Here is a 21,935-nt window from a genome sequence, read left to right on the forward strand (position 1 = left end):
TCTCTCAACAAATAAAACAAAGCAAGCAAGCAAACAAACAAAAAACCTCAACCCTACAACTTTTTTCAAAGAATTGGATAGCTAGAAAAATTCCAACTCACAATTATGAACAAAAATGATGGTCAGAGGCAGCTGTTACTATCTAGCTTGAAAGTCGAGCTGAGAGAAAGTGAAGAGACAAGTCCTGCTGTATGAGTACTGGGCAACACAGACAGCAGCTGTATTGGAGGAAATGTTTCCCTGCCAATGGCAGTCAACAGCCACCTTGTTCCTATAGTACAGAAGCCAGCAAACTTGACAATGGTTGGGGCAAGTGTGAACAAGCACCAAACATGAATTGCAGAAAGGCCACACATAAATTATACTTTTGTGATGTGACCACCACCCAGGGACTCTTGAATCTGTATTCACTCAAGTGCAGCTGATCGAAGGACCCTTCAAAATAGATAGGTGATTGGGATGTACTGGCACACAGTGAAGCAAAACAGATTTGATTTTATTGAATGTGATAATCCTGAAAGTTCTCTGTAAATAACTCTGAGCTGAAGCATTCTGGTTTCCATAACAACTTTGTGTACTTGTTCCCTGGTGGTATTTCTAATCCTGCCATGGGGTATAGAACAATGCCCACTTGCACCAGGGAGATGAATGCATAGGCAAATGACTGTGGTTTTCCCTTGCCATCTCTGTGTAATAGAATCTGCCCAATAACAACATATAGTATGTCTTTTAGTCCTTGCCTTTATGTTATTTACAAAAATTTACCATTGTTATCTTCTTCAACTTCCCTTAGCAGTGGTGGAAAATATTTCAAACTCCACTCAATAAATGAGCAAAGATATTAAGCACCATTACTCAAGTTTATGGAGTAAGCATTGTACTCGAACTTAATTCTAAGACCCTCCTGGTATGATACGTTTGGTTTAGTGCTGTCATGTCTGATTATTCCCTTGTGTATGTAAATCTTTTCTTCCTCAAATTCCTCCTGATCTATGACAGAATCCTCATTCTGCATTTCTTTTTATTCTTAGCAGCACTTAGTACAATGTAAGTCACATGATAGGTGCTCAGTAAGTGTTAACCTCTTGGTTGATTCTGTTCCGATTTCCAACTTGTGTTCCAACCACAAGAAATGTGAAAAAATGGAAAACATAAAAAGGGCAGAGGATTTCACAACAGAGCTAACTCTTTTTGCATATTTTTCAAGTGTTGCAACATCAGGATATCTCCTCATGTTGTCACTGTTTTGATAGAAAGTTTATTACCATAGGGTGTGGTTGCTGCCGTTTTAGTGTCTCCCCAAAAGCTGCTGTGATTGTTGACTGGTGAAAGCTCATAGCTACGGCTCCTTCTCCAAGGAATTGCCCTTGGCTGATGGGAGCTGCCTTGACAAAAAAGCTGGGCACCCCCATCAGTAACTGATGGCCAAGGGGCTACAAAAGGCCTGCCTTCTCATCTGAAGGAGAGAAAATTCTGCAGAGGATTCTTATAGATCAGGCCGCAGCTGGACTTTACCTGAGACTACATTCTTTCTCACTTTTTCTTCTTCCCAGCTCTGCTGAACTCTTTCCCTGACTAGTTTTTCTTGTGCACTCCCTCAGTAGTTGATACTCATCTCAATCCCTATCTCAGGCTCTGCTTCCAGAGAAACCAACCTACACCAGAGGATCTTAAAGAAGCTCATATGCTTTAAGAAATCACAACCAACTGCTTTGTAGCTTCCTGAAATACATGTTTATTTTTACATGTGTATTTTTGTATGCTGTAGTAGACTTGCCTTTAGAGTAAATGCCCTGCTCAAAATTATGTCATTAAGGACTTGTTCCTTACCTGTGTCCCCAGCAGTGAGGTTTGTAATGTGACCCTTTTCTCATCATCACAGTTATTTGGACCAGAATGGAACTGTCAGAATCCTTTCTTTTTGGACTGAAGGAAAATATGACTTTGCGGTTTGATCTGTAACATGCAAATTAGCGACTGTGAGTGAATCATCTTCTTCCTCCAATGTGACTGAGTGGCAGAGAAAGCTAAGAAGAAAGAATGAAACAGACATATGCATTTTTTTTTAAGATTTTTTATTTATTTATTTGACAGAGAGAGACACAGCGAGAGAGGAAACACAAGCAGGGGGAGTGGGAGAGGGAGAAGCAGGCTTCCTGCTGAGCAGGGAGCCCAATGTGGGGCTCGATCCCAGGACCCTGGGATCATGACCTGAGCCAAAAGCAGATGCTTAATGACTGAGCCACCCAGGTGCCCCTGAAACAGACAAAGAGGAGCACAGGACATAGAGGTCACTCCCATGGTTTCTGTTGCCCTTGAATTGTGAGACACCATCTCTCTATATAACACATGCCCCCGATTTTGCTTAAACATGCTTTAGTTGGTTTCTGTTACTTAAAATCAAAAGAGTTCTATCAAAAACTAATGATGTAATGTATGGTGATTAACATAACATAATAAAATTAAAAACAAAAAACAAAAAATAATAAAAGAAAAAATCAGAAGAGTTCTAATTCATATTTATCCCTTAAGATTTAGCTTCCTTTGGAACAAAATAAGAATATTCATTATCACCACAATTGTTGTTTAATGTCGTTGCCAAGATATTAGCCAAAATGTTTTGGTAAGAGACATAAACCATGCACCAGTATGGAAAAATCTCCAAGGTAAATCATTAGGTGAAAAAAGGTGCGAAACAGAATGTGTCATATACTACCATTTGAGGGAGAAGGAGGGAAATCATATCTGTAGATATGATATACGGTACAGATAGTTTGCATAGACCTCAAAATCCCTGGAAATATACTCAGGAAACTGGAGTCTTTGGTGCCTGTAGAGAGGAGACTTGAGCAGCCAGGTGTCAAGGACGAGAACAATACTTTTCACTCTATTTTCTTTGTCTTTTTTAAAAATAGACTTTATTTTTTAGAGAACTTTTAGATATACAGCAAAATTGGGGTGCTTGGGTGGCTCAGTTGGTTGAGCATCTGCCTTCTGCTCAGGTCATGATCCCAGGGTCCTGGGATTGAGCCCCGTGTTGGGCTCCCTGCTCAGTGGGGAGCCTGCTTCTCCCTCTCCTCCCGGCTTGTGCTCTCTCTTGCTATCTCTGTCACTGTCTGTCTGTCTCTCTCTCAAATAATAAAAAAAAAAATTTACAGCAAAATTAATTGGAAAGTACATAGCGTTCTCCTATACCCTTATACCTCCTGCCCCACACATTACAGCTTCCCCCATCAAAATCCCAATCTGAATGGTACATTCATTACAACTGATGAATCTACACTGACACATCATCATTGCCCAAAATCCATATTTGACATTAGGGTACACTCTTGGTGTTGTACATTTTATGGGTTTTGACAAACTCATAATGACATGTGTCCATTGGTATAGTATCATATGGAACAGTTTCATTGCCCTAAAATCCTCCGTGCTCTGCCTATTTATCCCTTTTTTTCCCCTAACCTCAGGTAACCACTGATCTTTTTACTGTCTCCATGGGTTTGTCTTTTCCAGACTGGTCATATGGTTGGAATCATACAGTATGCATCCTTTTCAGATATGCTTCCTTCACTCAGTAATAAGAATTTAAGGTTTTTTAATGTTTTTTTATGACTTGATAGATCATTTCTTTTTAGCATGGAATAATATTCCATTGTTGGATGTACCACAGTTTATTTATCCATTCACTTACTGAAGGATGTCTTGGTTGCTTCCAAGTTTTGGCAATTATGAATAAAGCTTCTATAAACATCCATGTGTAGGTTTTTGTGTGGATGTAAATTTTCAATTCCTTTGGGTAAATACCCTGGAGTATGATTGTTGGATGATTTGGTAAGAGTATGTTATGTTTTGTAAGAAACTACCAAACTATCTTTTGGAGTGGCTGACCATTTTGCATTCCTACTAGCAATGAATGAGAGTTCCTATTGCTCTACATCCTCACCAGCATTTGTTGTTGTGTTTGTATTATCTTTTTATTCTTTTCAAATTTTGAACCATGTGAAAACATTAACTACTCAAAAAATTAAATTAGATGAAATACAGAAAAATGGAGAAAAAAAAAAGCCCAACTCAGTCCTTTCAAGAGACCTTTTTGATCTCCCCAGGAAAGTTGACCTCTTCCTCTATTCCTTCACTTCATCATATGTGTTTAAACTATTGGACCTTTTATACAGCATTCCATTTATTATGTCAGTGTCACCCTCTCCCATTAGACTGTGAGCTTCCTCATGGAGGGGCAGTATCTTAATCACCTTTGTATCCCCAGTGGTCAGTGCCTTGCAGTGTGAATAAACAAGCTAGATTATTGTAGATTGATATCATTAAAAGTTACCTTGTAATAATGAAATGATAAGTAGACTTGAAACTCTCTTAGCAATCTAGGGACAACTTGAACTGATAAAGAGTAGACTTGAAAATTTTCTTAGTTGCAATCTAGGAATAACTCGTTTTAGCATCCAGAAGATCTAGAAGCTCTTTTTGAGTTTTTTCCCCTGGGAGTTTTTAATTAATGTAGTTAGCCTACTGGGTACCTCCTATATACAATGGAATATGCTAGGTCTTTGGAAGATTTGATGATGAATGTGATCTTAAGGGTTTTGCCATGAATATAGAAAATGGCAGCTGCCCAACACACCTGGACCAGGAACTGTATTATAGGATGAAGTGTGATAAGAGATGTACAAACAAAATTGATGGTATGGAAGTGAAGAGACATTTGATCTGACATAAAGATATACTGTTCATTCATTTTAGTCATTCAGTACATATATACTGAGCCTTTACTATGTATCAGGCACTGTTCTCTGCAGGATCATTGCAGTGAATAAGATACGGAGCTTCCAGTTTAATGTGAATGTGTGTGTGTGTTTGGAGTGGAGGAAAGGTTAAGGGTAGGTAAGGAATAGTGGGGAGGGACAAAGACAATAATTAATAAGCAATAAATAGCTAAGCTCTATTTAAAGAGAATGGTCAGTTAGTAGGGATAAGCATGGAAAAAGTAAAGACAAATCTAGCGAAATAGGAAAGGAAGTGCTTGTTGGAATAATTGTATGAAAGAATTAGGTTCAATACAGGGAAAACAAGTAAATAGGAAGATGACACATACCAAGGGAGAAAGAACAAGAAAAAAATGTTACAGATCTGGGGCGCCTGGGTGGCTCAGTCGTTAAGCGTCTACCTTCGGCTCAGGTCATGATCCCAGGGTCCTGGGATCGAGCCCCGCATCGGGCTCCCTGATCCGCGGGAAGCCTGCTTCTCCCTCTCCCTCTGCCCCTGCCTGTGTTCCCTCTCTCGCTGTGTCTCTCTCTGTCAAATAAATAATAAAATAAAAAAAAAATCTAAAAAAAAAAAATGTTACAGATCTGTACTGGGGTAAAAAAAGGAAACGACTATGTCACAATCAGTGGCTAATATTTTATTCCTCTGATCTCTCATATATTTCATATATGGAAATCTATGATTCTTTATTCTTATTTCTGCATTTAGAGTCATGGCATTCTCCTATTACAGTTTAACCCCTTACTTCAGGTTCCTTTTAAAACTCTGAAATAGTCACATGTTTACACTGATTTTAAAACGTTTTCTGATTTATGAAATGTTGATACATGTCATATGTGTTATATGATATATACAAAACAAGAAGAAACAGAACTTTATGTCACATGGTAAATAGTACTGTATAAGAATACTGGATGATTGATGATCCTTTACAATACTAATTACCTTAGGAGTATATGCTTTGGTATGAAAAATGCTCAGTACTGATGTGTTGAGAGAGAATTGATGGCATCTGTTTTTTTATTGAAGGTTAGTTGACATATAATATTATATTAGTTTCAGGTGTACATCATAGTGATTTGACAATTCTATACATTACTCAATGCTTACTGTCATGTGTAGTCACCATAAACGCTTTGACAGTATTGTTGAGCATGTTCCTTATGCTATACTTTTCATCTCTGTGACTTATTTATTTTATAATTGGACATTTGTACCTCTTAATTCCTTTACCATTTTGCCCATCCTCCCACCCACCTCTCCTCTGGCAACCACCAGTTTGTTCTCTGTATTTGAGTCTGTTTGGTTTGTTCATTTCTTTTGTTTTTTTTGGATTCCACATGTAAGTGAAATCATATGGTATTTGTTTTTCTTTGTCTGACTTCACTTACCATAATACCCTCTAGGTCCATCCATGTTGTCACAAATGGCAAGATTTCATTCTTTTCTATGGCTGAGTAATATTTCGTTGTATGTTTGTATGTGTGTATGTGTATATTATATATGTATATACATTTATATACTGTGTCATAATATATACCACATCATATATACCACATTTTCTTTATCCATTCATCTACTGTTGGATACTTGGGTTGTTTCCATACTTGGCTATTGTAAATAATGCTGCAGTAAACATAGGAGTGCATATATCTCTTCGAATTAGTGTTTTCATTTTCTTTGGGTAAATACCCAGTAGTGGAATTACTGGATCATATGGTAACTCTGTTTTTAATTTTTTGAGGAACCTCTATACTGTTGTAAAGAGAAGGAGAGTTTGAGTCAATTGCTTCCCAATTTAATATAAAGAAAATCAAAGGAAAATTATACTTTAAACTTCCATGAAAAATAGTCCTACAGAATAGTGATTTCAAGTTTGCAATCCCTAATTTTCTTGAAAATGATAAAATATCTAAACAAAACAATCTATTGAGATATGATAGATATCTTTAAGCATTTTTCATTTGTAGAGTAATAAAGGTAAAGTGAGCTACCTTCGGTTTAAAATTCATGAATTTTTAAAAGTTAGATTTATTAAAAAATAATTTTTTAGCAAATGAAAAGAGGCAAGCTTATTTTGACCACAAAGCTTGCTTCACATTTCTCAATCTACCAAAAGTTTAAGAACTAGTAGTCTTAAAACAAAAACAAAAACAAAAACAAAAACTAGTAGTCTCTATTTTGTTTTCTTGGTTTTTTTTTTTTAAGATTTTTAAAATTTATTTGAGAGAGATTGAGAGAATTAGTGGGAGGAGGGGCAGAAGGAGAAACAGACTCCCTGTGTAGCAGGGAGGCTGATGTGGGACTCGGGACTCCATCCCCGGGTCCTAGGATCATGACTTGAGCCCAAGGCGGACCCTTAACTGACTGAACCACCCAGGTGCCCTAGTAGTCTTTATTTTGGATATGCATTAGGTGTAATGATTTACTGTGTTGTCTCCCACTTCTAAATAGTTCTTGGTAATTGGAAAAGCCTTTCATAGAAAGCATTTGTCTGTAGTGCCAGGTTGGACCTTTTTGCAATAGGCCAGTTTTTTGAGAATCAAAACAAGTTTGAAAGAAGGAAGTAGAAGTCTTAATTCTCGATATACTTCCTGTCCTCATATTTTTTTTTTTTAAAGATTTTATTTATTTATTTGACGGAGAGAGACACAGCGAGAGAGGGAACACAAGCAGGGGGAGTGGGAGAGGGAGAAGCAGGCTCCCCGCAGAGCAGGGAGCCCGATGCGGGACTTGATCCCAGGACCCTGGGATCATGACCTGAGCCGAAGGCAGTCACTTAACCAACTGAGCCACCCAGGCTCCCTTCCTGTCCTCATATTATTCCTGATTCATTTAAGGTACAGTTTTAGTTAGGTTTTTGTTTTTTTTTAGTAATTTATTGTGATTTTAATTTTAACTGGAAAAGAAACCATGCAGGTTTGGGCAATCCTAAAACACCTAGATATATTGAGTTAAATATAATATATCTTCATAAGTGCATAGCAGAGTTTGCCAGAAAGTAAGGGATACCCTCTTGGGTCAACCAAAGAGGCAATGAAAAATCAGATTTTACAGTTTCTTGAACTTGCTATTTAGCAAAGAAACATATGAAAAGAAACAATAGACTAAAGAAGATGGACTTAACCTGTAAGAGGAATAGATGAGGGGAGCCTGCGTGGCTTAGTCGGTTAGGCGCCTGCCTTTGGCTCGGGTCATGATCTCAGGGTCCTGGGATCGAGCCCCATGTCAGTCTCCCTGCTCGGTGGGGAGTCTGCTTCTCCCTCTCCCTCTGCCCCTGCCCCCTGCTCATACACTCTCTCTCAAATAAATAAAATCTTAAAAAAAAAAAAAAGGAACAGATGATTTAGAAGTTTGGTCTGAGGATCACCAGCATCACCTGGGTACTTGGCTGGAACTTTAGACTCTCAGGCTCCATCAGAGACCTACTAAATCAGAATCTGCCTTTCAACAAACTCCTAGGTGTTCCTATGTATAATAATGTTTGAGAAGCCCTAGTTTACATGACATCATAGTTGAGGGATACTAGGAAGATTTCTCTTGACTGCCGTTTTTCCACTCATTCATTTTAGTATCTAAAATGCTGTGGGGCGCCTGGGTGGCTCAGTCAGTAAAGTGTCTGCCTTTGTTAGGCTCAGGTCATGATCCCCGGTCCTGGGTTCAAGCCCTGTGTTTGGCACCCTGCTCAGCAGGGAGTCTGCTTCTCCCTCTCGCTCTGCTCCTCCCCCTGCTCTTGCTCTCACTCGCATGCTTGCTTGCTCTCTCTCGCATGCTTGCTTGCTCTCTCTCAAATGAATAAATAAAAACAAATCTTTAAAATTTCATTTTCATTTAAGGCATTGTGGTTTCGGAAGCTAACCTATAAAATATATACTTTTATTTTTTTTATTTTTTTTTTAAAGATTTTATTTATTTATTTGAGAGAGAGAGAGAATGAGAGACAGAGAGCACGAGAGGGAAGAGGGCAAAGGGGGAAGCAGACCCCCCGCTGAGCAGGGAGCCCGATGCGGGCCTCGATCCCGGGACTCCAGGATCATGACCTGAGCCGAAGGCAGTCACTTAACCAACTGAGCCACCCAGGCGCCCTAAAATATATACTTTTAACAAGACTAATGGTCTTGTATTCATTTATTTAAAAATTTTCTATATGACAGCTGGAAACAGCTTTGGAGATCTAAGACAGGTGAATTTCCGGTGTTGGAGAATGAGGGATAGGCTCGGATAAGGGGTGTTATTGAGGCAGGACAGCCATACAGCGATAGAATGTGATAAAACTGAGGAACAAGAAGTTTTACTTGCCCAAGTTCACCCAGGAGAGTTATTTGGGTCCAACCTGGAGCCCTCTTCTTCATGTTATGTTGGCTACTTATTGTTTGTCATTTCAGCTCAGAACTCAGGCTCTGATATGGATGGAACTTGCATTCAAATCCCAGTTCCAGAGCCCAAGAAGTCTATTCCATTTCTCACTAGCTGCATGAGTTTGTATGAGCTATTTAATTTCTTTGAACCATGGTTTCCTGATTTGTAAGAATAAAACACATTAGTAGGACCAAAGGTTGTCATGAGGATTAATCAAATAATGTGTAAAAAACTCAGTACAGGATTGCTACTGCTGTTGTTATTATTAGTTAGGGGAATGGGAGGTAAGGAAAAGTCTGGGAATATTTTAAGAGCAACGATCACCTGGGGACCAAGAGCTAGATATGGGAAATAGCAATATTGAAAGGAATGATTGGAAAGCCTTGAGAATAAGCTATCCCAGCTTTCTTTTGGTTGTTAATTGCTTTGTATATCTTCCCCTTCCTTTTACCATCAACCTTTTGGTGCCCTTTCAGTTTTAGTTATTACATCTTGTTAAAAAGAATATAGCTGATAATCTGTCTTTTAGCTGACAAGTTTATCCCATTTACCTCTTTTAGAGGGTGATTGATATATTTCTTGTGCCTCTATATTGTATTTGCCATGTACAATACCTACAATATGCCCCTTTCCCACCTCAACTTTCCTGCCAGTCTATGGAGTAATTATGTTTGCTTTATTCCCTTTTTTACATCTACTGGTTTGAAAATTATACTCAATTTCTTGGCTCTCCATATGTTCTTGCATCTCACCCCTTCTTTCTGGGTTCAATTTTTGACTTCTTGAAGACATCCCTTAGAAGTTCTTTCAGTGAAAGTCTCTTACTTTGCTCTCTCATTTAAATGATAGGTTTACCATAGGGTGGCTCAGTTGGTTAAGTGTCTGCCTTCAGCTCAGGTCCTGATCCCAGAGTCCTGGGATTGAGCCCCGTGTTGGGCGCCCAGATCAACAGGGGAGTATGTTTGTCCCTCCCTCTGCACACCTCCAACCACCACTTGTGCCCTCCCCACCCCATGCTCTTTTTCGTGCTCTCTTTCACACACCCTCTCTCTCTCAAATAAATGAAAAATAAAACCTTAAAAAAGATAAATGCTAGCTTACTTCAGCATACAATTCTAGGTTGACAATTGTAATTATTTTACTTCAGTATTTGAAGATGTTATTTCATTAACTTCTAGTTTCTTTTGTTGCTATTGAGAAAATCAGCTGCCATTCCTTTGTATTTTTTTTAATTTCAGAACTTTTGTTTTTCTTTGATCTTCTCTAAATTTCACTACAATACTTAGATGTGAATTTCTTTTCTTTTCTTTTTTTTTTAAAGATTTTATTTATTTATTTGACACAGAGAGAGAGACAGCGAGAGAGGGAACACAAGCAGGGGGAGTGGGAGAAGGAGAAACAGGCTTGCAGGGAGCCCGATGCGGGTCTCAACCCCAGGACCCTGGGATCATGACCTGAGCTGAAGACAGATGCTTAATGACTGAGCCACCCAGGCGCCCTTTGTTTCTTTAGGGTGTATTTCCTGGGCTGGAATTGCTGTGTCATACAAAATGTTCTTTTTCAGCCTTTCCAGATAATACCAAATTATTTCCAAAAATGATTGCCTTAATTCACACTCCTGAGTTCTTACATCTTTATATAGCATTATGTCACATAAATTTTTGCTTGCTTATTTTGTAATAACTTTGTTAGCAAATAGAGGAAGATTGCTTCTCAGTGTCCCAAATAAGAAAGGAAAAATTCAAATTGTATGTCATTCATCTTTTTTTTTTTTTTTTAAGATTTTATTTATTTGTCAGAGAGAGAGAGAGCACCAGCGCACAAGTAGGGGGAACAGCAGACGGAGGGAGAATCAGGTTCCCCGCTGAGCAAGGAGGCTGATGTGGGGACCCAGTGCAAGACCCTGGGATCATAACCTGATCCAAAAGCAGGTGCTTAACCAACTGAGCCACCCAGTCATCCCTGTCATTCATCTTAGATAAAGAAAGGGAGGCAACTCATCCCAAGGGAAACAATGACCAGATTATTTTTAAGGCATTTAACCTGAAACAGACTTTTTTTTTGGTCTGATCTTTTTCAATTCCCTTGAAAACAAATCAGCTTTGTTGAAAAGCCTTTCAGACTGATACTTGTCCTTTTGTGTTCTGAACTTTTCACTTACTATCTTACAAGATGAACTTATTAGTTTAGAACTTGGTAAAGAATTGGGAGTCTTTTCTAATCTTTGGGCCAAAACTCCCTAAAACAGTTTTTAGTTCTTTTTGGTTTTCAAAGGTGCCTACTCCTACATATATGAATTCCTCTGGATTTTTTATGGCTTCTATTCCTTCTTTTATCACAGTAATAATTTTATTTTCTGTTCAAAATGAAAATAGGTTTTTATCTGATTCTAAAATTACCATTTTTTCTGATTCTAAGTATAATAATGTTTAGAGTCATTTTAACATCTCTAGTTGATCTCAGCACTTAAAACACTCCATTCTTGCCACTATTTAGGGAGAAAACTTCTAAGCCATTTTAGACAATTATTTAGTATTCTGTCTTTAGTTGTTGTTGCTGTCTTACAATATTTTGGAGGTAGAAATGCTACAATTTCACATGCTATCTGTTTATACTTTTAGGAGGATGTAAAATAAAACCTGTCAGACACAAAGTTCTAAAAGCTCATTTTCTTTTATTTGTTTTTATAAGGAGATAATTAGCGACTATTAGTATCATGTGCCATGTTAACCCTTCATGTTCTTGAAACCACTATTAAGATATCTATCAATCTTACTAACATACTTTAAAAAAAAAATTGGTACTTTTTCCCAGTCTATTTTCTTCCAGTTTGTCTTCATTCATCACAGTGGGGAGAATAACTGCTTTTGCAGGGTGTAGCACAATTCTTCTTCGTAAATGCAGTGCAAATAGCACATTACCTTGTTCATAACTGAGAGAACTATACCTATTGTGATCTGAAGAGAAGAATAAAGTCAGATTAAAATGTCTGTACTCAGGGCTCCTGGGTGGCTCAGTCCCTTGAGCCTCGACTCTTGATTTCGGCTCATATTTGATCTCAGGGTTCTGGGATGGAGCCCTTAGTGGGGCTCTGAGCTCAGCGTGGAGTCTGCTTGAGGATTCTCTCTCCCTCTGCCCCTCCCCCCACTCATGTGCACATGTGCTCTTTCTCTAAAATAAGTCTTAAAAAAATGTTCTGTACTCAAGGTACTTTAAGGAATAAACAAAGCTGTTTTTTCCTTTTTTAACATGTAGAATATGGACATTATTATTTTTTGCTTTTTTGATGTCGTTCAAAAAAATCTGATTTAGGGGTGCCTGCCTTCAGCTCAGGTCATGATCCCAGGGTCCTGGGATCGAGCCCTGCATCAGACTCCCTACTCAGCGGGAAGCCTGCTTCTCCCTCTCCCACACCCCCTGCTTGTGTTCTCTCTCTTGCTGTGTCTCTGTCAAATAAATAAATAAAATCTTAAAAAAAAATTTAAAAAAATCTGATTTAACATAAAACCAATTTGAGATGACTGAATGAAATGCTTATAGAGATATTGTAACTATGTTTACATTAATTACACTAGTCTTTATGTAATATTTCCAATTCTGATTTTGTTTGCTCCTCCCTCCCCTCCTAATTCTGATTTTTATGACTTTGTAAAAGGCAGGTCTGTGTATTAAGTATTGAATGTCTTCACAACTGATGAAAACCCAAGAATATATAGTATATACAGTCATAAGGTACGTAAGAGAGCAAAGTACCTCTGTTGGCCTTTATTGAATTTTATTTTACTGTAATTTTAATTTTGGGGGGTTTAAGTTTTATCTAAGTACATGATATTCACAATATTCAAAACTCAAAGGGCACAAAAGCATACACAATAGGGAAAGTTTTCCTCCCATTCCTGTGTCCCAGCCACTCAGGTATCCCCAGAACAATCAGGGTTACAAGTTACATCAGTGGTGTTCTACAGGTGTTTCTATGTGATAACCCTCTCTAGCACCTCCGTTGTTTAAAAGATAAGGTCGAAGATTGTTAGGTCTGTAATGGACTTTTAAAGGCACCTTATTTTGAAGCAGAAGCAGGACCAGAATCTTGGTTTCCTGGCATTCTAATTCAGGACTTTTTGCAATCGTCACGTAAGCCACATTGCCTCTTTAAGGTGGCTAGTTGGCAACTGGTTAATCAGTGCTGTGGCTCCAATCCAGGCAATTTAAGTTTCAAAGTAGTTTGGTTGAAGATTGGAATACCCGGTAGGCAGAAGGTTAATCAGAAGGGCAGTAGGGGGCGGGATTTTTTGGCTCGCCAAAAGGAGGCTCGGGTTTTAAAAGGCTGACCTAGGGCTTAATCACACGGTTTGACTTTTGCTGAGTCCCGGGGATGGCGCGTGTCAGGCCCAGAGTGCTGACGTCAGCACGGCTCCGAGCCGGGCGTCCCGGTACTAGCTTTCAGCCTTCGGGCTGCTGGCATCTCTAACAACGCGACCCGGACTCTATCTAAGGCGTTGGTGGGTCTCGGTCCCATCCATCCGGACCTCAGCCTGGACACCGTGCAGAGGGGATGAGGTTTCGTCCTCGCTCCTTCAGCCGGTCGGGTGAGTGTGGTGCAGGGAAGAGCCTCGTCGGTGCCAGAGCCAGCCCCGCCCAGGGGCAGCCCGCCAGCTGGGTCTCGGGCTGCTTCGTCCCAAAGTAAGAGCGGACCAAGCCGGCCGGCCCTGGCCGCTCGGTACGGTCCCCTCCAGACCCCACGGCCTCCACTGCTGGGAGCAAATGGTGGGGGTGGGGGGGGGGGCTTCCATAGCCAGTTCCCTAGGCCAGCCTGCCTCCTCCCCTGACAAAAAGCGGATCCTTCAGCTGCGCTGCAGAAGCCCGCCCTGCCCTTCTCTTTCCTTCCCGGGAAGACGGATCACGCGGCCAAGAACGCGACTCCACGAACTGGGCTTTTTTCCCTGCCAGCTGGAGCAAGCAGCGAGGCGCGGTGTGAGAGTGGGAAGGGGCCTTAGCAAACAGCTCTGTGGCCCAATGGCTTTTCTTTGTCCTCGGGTGCCGGCCAATGAGGCGTGTGGGGCGGGACTTCCGTCTAGCCTCGGTGTTGTTGTCCCCACTCGGATTCCGGCTGTGGGGGTCGGTGCGGATATTCAGTCATGAAGTCAGGGTAGGGACCTCCGCAGCGACGCGGTGGGCGAGCCTATTTGTGTTGCGGGGTCGGGCTTCCAGGTAAGAGCCTCTCTGGCCTCTCGGTAGCCGGGCAGGGGATTGTCCCCCCTCGGGGCCTGGCCGGGAGAACACACCCCCTCGCCGGCCCTCTGTGGCGGCCCCGCTGCTGAGGTCTTTGCTGCTCCTCCCCAGGCTGGGTGCGGAGGAAATGAGGCTTTTTGCAAAAGATTAAAAAACAAAAACCAAAAAACCTCTGTCCTCGGAGGGCCGATTCCCGCTCACCCCCACCCGCACTCTTTGAGTTTGTATGTATCTAAAGTTGTTGTATTATCTGTTTTGCTTCTCACATTCCCATCCTGCGGTGGTAAGAGCCTGGGAAGATGTTTGGAAGGCTTCTCTTGGTCAAGGACCTGCCGCAAAGTCCCCGGGCGAAATCGCTTAAGTTGCGGGGACTGTGTAGCCTTTGAAAAAAGGAGGGCAGTCACCTCCTTTCTTTGTAATCTCCCTCCATCCCCCGCTGGAAGCTCAGGTTGAAGGTGGGACGTGACTCTAGTAGCTAGGGACAGATTCCATGTCCCTGCCCTCTTAAAGCCAGCAACTCTGCCAGGACACTTACGGAGTTGACCCCCACTGATGAAAGAACTCTGTCCCAGTGAGGGAGTGGGCAGACACAGAAGCCAAGCGATCCCAGAAGCACTCAGGCAACTTCAGTGGCAGCCACTGAGTGTTTTCTGCTAGTTTTTGGTGAATTCCTCTATTTTGTCTTAATCTGGCAATAGTAAATTTCCAAAATTATTGTTCCATCCTCTGTTTCAGCACCGTGGGCAGCTGCTCAGGTCGGTTTCGGTTGCCCCAAACTTGCCTGAGTGTTAAATATTCCTCAGTGATGCAGCAGGAACAGTGAAAACGAATGCATTCCTTTGGACAATGATCTGTTGTTCTCCAAGGAGAACATCTGCAGTTTTTGATACAATATAAATAAGTAAGATGGGTGTGCCTCCAAAGGGTTGTAGTAGAGAAGCAGATCAAGTCAAGATTTAAGGATGGGCTTTTCAAGGCTTTTATCTGTTTAAGTACCTGTTTTAATGGGTTGAGATTAGCTCCAAGGAAGAGAAACAAAACTGGAATCGTAGCAGTTAAAAGAATTTAAACAGAACGTAAAAAGTGTAGTGCAGTGCTGTAGTTTGGAGCCCATGAGGATTTTTTTTTTTTTAAGATTTTATTTATTTATTTGAGAGAGAGAGAATGAGAGACAGAGAGCAGGAGAGGGAGGAGAGTCAGAGGGAGAAGCAGACTCCCCGCTGAGCAGGGAGCCTGATGTGGGACTCGATCCCGGGACTCCAGGATCATGACCTGAGCAGAAGGCAGTCGCTTAACCAACTGAGCCACCCAGGCGCCCCGAGCCCAGGAGGATTTATTAATGGGTTTTGGAATCAATTTAGTGCATTGACATTAACGTTAGAAAGAAAAAAAATATCAGAGGACATCCTATGGAGTAAGACTAAATATTATTTTATGAAGCTTTTGTTTCAGTTTTTAAAAAATGTGTATATGAAGAGGAAGATGTAAATGTATACCATATTATTGTGGATTATGGCAAAACAGTGGATCCCACATTTTGTTGGGTCCAGCCTTCAGCTCTGCCACTTAACTGTGTGGCAGTATTCCATGACATTACCTGTGAGTAAGGGAAGAATTATAAGAATTACTTGAAATAAAATACCTTTTACATAGTTAAGCCTCAAACGTTTGGGTTTTTTTGTTGTTTTGTTTTTGAAATGATTGGGTAGAAGCCCGGTTATTTCTGTGTCAGAAATGACAACTGTTTTATTAATACATATTTTTACCTTTATTTGAAGCCAGCCAGCGTGCTGTCTCCATGTGTAATAGTAAATCATGTGGACATAATCTTGGTTTGTGAGGTTTAATACCGAAGGGCTTGGAGTAAGTTCTCATCTATCCTTGTTTAAAGCTTATTTCCCTGAAGCATTCAAACTGTTACTAGCATTCAACCCTTCTTTTGATATATCAGAAGTTTTTCAGGTACTAATTTTAACAAAGTTAAGGCAGGACTAAGGGTATGATAAGTTTATATCTTTGAGTTAAAGCATTTTATGTTTTATAGTTCTTGCCATAAAGATGTATAAAATTAAGTGGCTTGGTTAGAGATCATGGTATATACTTCATGTTGCTGTGACCTAAGAATGGTTGGTGTTTAAATAAAAAGTGTCATTTTGGACATTTTAAAACCTGGGAGTTAATAATGTTTAGCAGAAGACAAATGAGTTTGAGTCAAAAGAGTATTTTGTACCATTTGACGTATTACTACCATATGGCATTGCATATGGTAGTTTCATATGACCTGAGAAAGGGAAGAAAGTTAGTAAGCATTGTGAGTTTTCTCAAAAGAGGAAACAGAACTAATAGACAAGTGAATTTCTTTTAATAAAGTATGGTTTAATAATTGTTTAAAAATTTGTGTATTCTACAAATATTTATTGAGTATATATCAAAAGTACATTGTTAAACTTTACAAAGCTTTTACCCAAAAGTTGATTTGGAAACGAGAACATATAATTGGTACTGTCAGTTTACATATTATATAAATAACAGCAACAGTAGTAATAGCTAACACTGATTTTTTTTTTTTTTTTTTTTACTATGGGCCAAATATAATTCTAAGCACTTTACATTATGTCATATAATTCTGTTTTTGATATGGTAAGTAGTACAGTTATCTCCTTCTTAGAGAAGGAGAAATGAAGACCTTGCAAATACTTAAGAGTTCATGCAGATTTTTAGTGGAGTAACTCAGTTTGAACTAGGCATCCTGACTATAAAGCTTGTCCATCTTGTGCCATGTTTTATTAAAACAAAACAAAACAACAACAAAAACAGAATGCTGGGGCGTCTGGGTTGGCTTAGTTGGTTAAGCATCTGACTCTTGATTCCAGCTCAGGTCATGATCTCAGGGTTGTGAGAATGAGCTCCATGTTGGGCTCCACGCTGGGTGTGGAGCCTGCTTAAGATTCTCTCTCTCCTTCCCTCCTCCCTCTGTCTCTCCCTTCCTAAATAAAAAATAAAATAAAAAGTAAAAAAAATACAGAATGCTAGGGGGTTATTTTGGATTCTTGCTTCTTTAGATGATCTTGGTTAAGCTCCTTTGGCCCTCTGTTTCCTCAGCTCCTTCCTCAAAAATACACTATTAAGCCATTATGTTTTTGTGGGGATTAAGATAATTTGTAAAGGACCAGACAGAATGTGTTCAATAAATGATATATGCCTCAGCCTTTTTCCTTTTATGTTGAGGATATGATCATTTGAAAGGCTATTAGCAGTTGGAGGAGGATAGGAGAAGAAAGATCGTTCCTCATAAAGATGCTACCCAAGCAGGGTGATAGAGGTAGGAAAGCAGAGAAAATTTGCCAAGGTTGTATGTTTAAGGAACAGGCTGGTAAAGGTAGATTGATTGATATAGAGTATGGAGATCTTAAATGCCATGATAAGGATTTTGTATATGATTCTAAGCTGAGAAGAAGACCTCTTTATGGATATGAATCTGGAACAGGAGTGCAGTGAAGGAGTTTAAGCCTGGAGGTAGGAATACCGTGGAGTTTAATTACAGTTAGTTGAGGCAAGAAGTGATGATGGTGGGATTGTAAGGAAGGCTATAGATTTGGAAAATGTTGACATCAGCATTGGGAACTGACCTGAGTATGGGCCTAAGACAAATTTTGGGGAGGATAGTGATGTTATTTATGAGAATAAGGATGTTATGATGAAGAACAGGTTCTGGTGCAAGGGAATTTAGGAGGAGAATTTATGATAGGGATTTTAGTTTCAATGTTGAGGAGTTGTTCAGATGTTTGGAAATGTACAGTGGGAGGCTGGGAGTTCTGTGTATTCCAAAAGGGAAAAGCCCATTGTGAGGAGGTGGTCTGAGGCAATCGCCCTCCCGTGGGGTCAGTTTCATAGGAGTGATGTAACTCCTGAAGGTCCTCAGAAATGCAGATTTCTCACTTTAAATAGAGATATACCCACTATTTTTCCCTGGTAACATATTTTGTGTCCTGGGAGGATGAGAGGGATGGTAGTAGAGAGGGAAAACTTTGGAAACCTAGCAATGCTCACATATATTATTTCAAAAGAGAAGCAGTAAATCGGAGGCTCAGGATTCTCACAGTAAGAACCTGGAAAGGTGCTGTGATTTTATATAGTGCCAGGTATAGGCATTTATACACACATGTTGAACATTGAATTGTAATATCTCCAGATTTGTTTTTTTTGTCATCTTTTTACCATGAATTAATAGCAAAACCTTTAAAATCAGGGAGCCTGTGCACTTGTTATGGGGACAGCAAGGATGAGGGGACCCAGATAGATTGTATTTATAGCCAGCATTGTGGGAGAAAAATCTCAAAGGATCAGAGGAGAAGGCTGCATGATGTGGTAGGAAGAATAGAAATTCTGTGAATGAATCCCTCTGCCAGCCATTCTCTGGCTTCAGTTTCTCATTCTGTAAAATGATGATAATACCGATTCTGACCTATTACAAGAAAGAAGGAAAACATCTGGAGACTCTCTATACTTGAAAAAGTATAAGTAGTAGAAGGACTCATAGGTTTCTTTTCTTGGCAGATTTACTAGGGTTTGGAGCAGTTGGGTAGGGCATGATGTTAAACAGTATAGTTTATACATCTCTGAACTAATTTTAGTTCTCTTTAATGCAAGGTCTGAGTAAATGGCCAATGAAAAAATTGAATGTTAGGCACACACACTAGGGTAAGGAAAGTTTTACATATTTTGTCACATTATTGGAAACGACTTGCATCCTACTACTTGGATCCTAATACTTATATCATTTACGCTCTCAATAAATACTTAAATAACTTTTATAGAGGCCCTGTTCTAGGCACTCAGAGTACATCAGTGAACCAGAGACACAAATCTTTGCCCTCATGGACCTTACCTTCTAGTGAACAAATAAGGTCTATTTTAATAATGGAAAGTAATTAGATCTTTCTTATATATTTATAAAATCGTAATTTTTAAAAGGATTTTATTATTTTAGAGAGCATGAGAGGGGAGAGGAGTAGAGGGAGAGGGACAAGCCGACTCTGTACTGAGCACAGGGCCTGATGCAGGGCTCCATGCAAGGCTTGATCTCATGACCCCAAGATCATGACCTGAGTGGAAATCAGGAGTGGGACGCTTAACCAACTGAGCTACTCAAGCACCCCCAACTCATAATTTTAAATAGATAAGAGTACTGTACCAGATTGTAACTAATATTGTAGAGCACTTTGAAAGAAGGACTATGTTATTCTTACTCATGCGTGTCTCCCCATTTCCCCTTCTTCCCAATGGAATGGCTTAGATCTATTTAATACACAGCAAATGTAGGTATTCATTTAATGTTTATGATAGGGAGACAGAATTGTGTTAAGGCAGGGGCCAGATCTTAAAGCAATCAGTTAAATGTAGCAAGTATTAAGGACCCAAGTACTCACTAGACTGACAATTGGGAAAAAGAGAAGGTGCCTGGCTTGCCTATGAGGTTGAAATGGAAATAAGATTATATTGAAGCTGTAAGCATCAACATTAAGGGAATCTGGGTGTAGCAAACTTGCCCACTAATTAGATGGGTGACTTTACATAACTGTACCTCTCAGTTCATTTCCTTATTTATAAAATGATGTTGGAATTTTCTAGTTAAAGAAAAATCTGCTTTTAAGACTTACAAAATATTTGTTGCAGTAATGTTTCATTTTACTAATGAAGATAAAATAGAGCTGATCATGCGCTCCCATTGTCTAGTAATCAGACTAAATTTATACTTAATGAACTAGATATTTAAAAAAGATGTCTACAAAATTAATGTTATTTATGTTACTTACTAATGTGACTGCATTATAATTTAAAAAAATAAAGCAAAATATAGCCTAATATATAGTTTCCCTTTTTGCCATTATGTAGGATAAACAAGCCATAGTATTTTAGACTCTAATAATGGATCTTAATGGTTATTCATACTTTCATACTTGAATTTTATAACAGCCTTTGATTTTGTGCCAGGTGCTAAGTATATAAATCAGAAAAGGTATAATCCCTAACTTCAAAGAGTTTAAAGATAATGGGAGTTTTGTTACATTGTGGTGGCATAGGGAAGGCACTTACATAATGAGGGTCTGTGAGAAGAGAAAGTTTGTATGGTTAGAGAAGAAAGACTCAGGAGCAATGAACCGCAAGGGACAAAGCTGGAGTAGTACAGGCAGTTTTTGAAAAACTTTCTCTGCTGGGGCGCCTGGGTGGCTCAGTCGTTAAGCGTCTGCCTTCGGCTCAGGTCATGATCCCAGGGTCCTGAGATCGAGCCCAGCATTGGGCTCCCTGCTCTGTGGGAAGCCTGCTTTCCATCTCCCACTCCTGCTTGTGTTCCCTCTCTCGCTGTGTCTCTCTCTGTCAAATAAATAAATAAAATCTTTAAAAAAAAAGAAAAACCTTCTCTGCTAAGCTACAATTTAGTTTTGAACTTTATTCTGAAAGTTGCTTAATCTGTTAATGAATTTTATGCAGGAAATAACCTGATCAGGCATTTGCATACCTACCTTTACATTCCTATTAAGAGAATGATACACAAGGAAGATATGTTCCTTTTTTTATTTGAGAGAGAATGAGATAGAGAGAGAGAGCATGAGAGGAGGGAGGGTCAGAGGGAGAAGCAGACTCCCTGCTGAGCAAGGAGCCCGATGCGGGACTCGATCCTGGGACTCCAGGACCATGACCTGAGCCGAAGGCAGTCGCTTAACCAACTGGGCCACCCAGGTGCCCAGAAGATATGTTATTTCAATGATATAGTCCTACTTGAGGAAATCAGTCTTTTTTTTTTTTTTAATTTTTTTATTTATTTGCGAGAGAGAGAATGAGAGACAGAGAGCATGAGAGGGAGGAGGGTCAGAGGGAGAAGCAGACTCTCCACTGAGCAGGGAGCCCGATGTGGGACTCGATCCCGGGACTCCAGGATCATGACCTGAGCCGAAGGCAGTTACTTAACGGACTGAGCCACCCAGGCGCCTGGAAATCAGTCTTTTAACTCTTTTTAGTCTTCAACAAAGTCTGAGGACCAGTGTTAATTTTGTGGTTTTAGGGTATCAGTAACTATAAATATTTGGATATTAGAACATTTAAATGTTCATAGCCACATTAATATATATTGAAAAGACAAATTTTGGGATATTCTGCTTATTGAAGTAAGAGAACTTCTGGTCAGTTAAAAGAATTTGATTTAGAATCCTTTCTTAAAGGGCTAGAAATTTGTTGAAGTTTGATTGAATGTGACTGTAGTTCAGGCTCAGTTTCTAATGACTGAGATATCCTGTTAAACTTTAAAGAGGAATGTATTTCCAGGGAGAAATACCACCTTGTGATGGATGAATATTTCTAAATCAAGTCATGAGAAGAGAGTAGGAATTGAATTTTTACTTTGCTTAGATATAAAACACCTTATAGGGACCTCTGGGTGGCTCAGTCGGTTAAGCATCTGCCTTCGGTTCAGGTCATGATCCCAGGGTCCTGGGATTGAGTCTCACATCAGGCTCCTTGCTCAGCAGGGAGCCTCCTTCTCCCTCTGCTGCTCCCCCTGCTTGTGC

At 39.8% G+C, this 21,935-nt stretch overlaps 1 protein-coding gene across 5 annotated transcripts in view; it reads left to right on the forward strand.

The window, feature by feature from the left end:
* The first annotated feature begins 13,564 nt into the window (after window positions 1–13,564).
* Window positions 13,565–21,935, forward strand: part of RNF13 (ring finger protein 13) — a 155,531-nt gene continuing 147,160 nt past the window's right edge. For 2 of the 5 annotated variants that reach the window (XM_034996858.1, XM_034996885.1), the window contains exon 1: window positions 14,198–14,349. The gene's annotated coding sequence lies outside the window, so the exon portion shown is untranslated. Of the gene's footprint in view, window positions 13,728–14,169; window positions 14,350–21,935 lie in introns of those variants that run through there. The other 3 variants (XM_034996867.1, XM_034996876.1, XM_034996901.1) reach the window with 3 other exon arrangements.

The sequence above is a fragment of the Mirounga leonina genome, unplaced genomic scaffold (assembly GCF_011800145.1).
Source record: "Mirounga leonina isolate KUSES-001 unplaced genomic scaffold, KU_Mleo_1.0 Mir_115, whole genome shotgun sequence".
NCBI lineage: Eukaryota > Metazoa > Chordata > Mammalia > Carnivora > Phocidae > Mirounga > Mirounga leonina.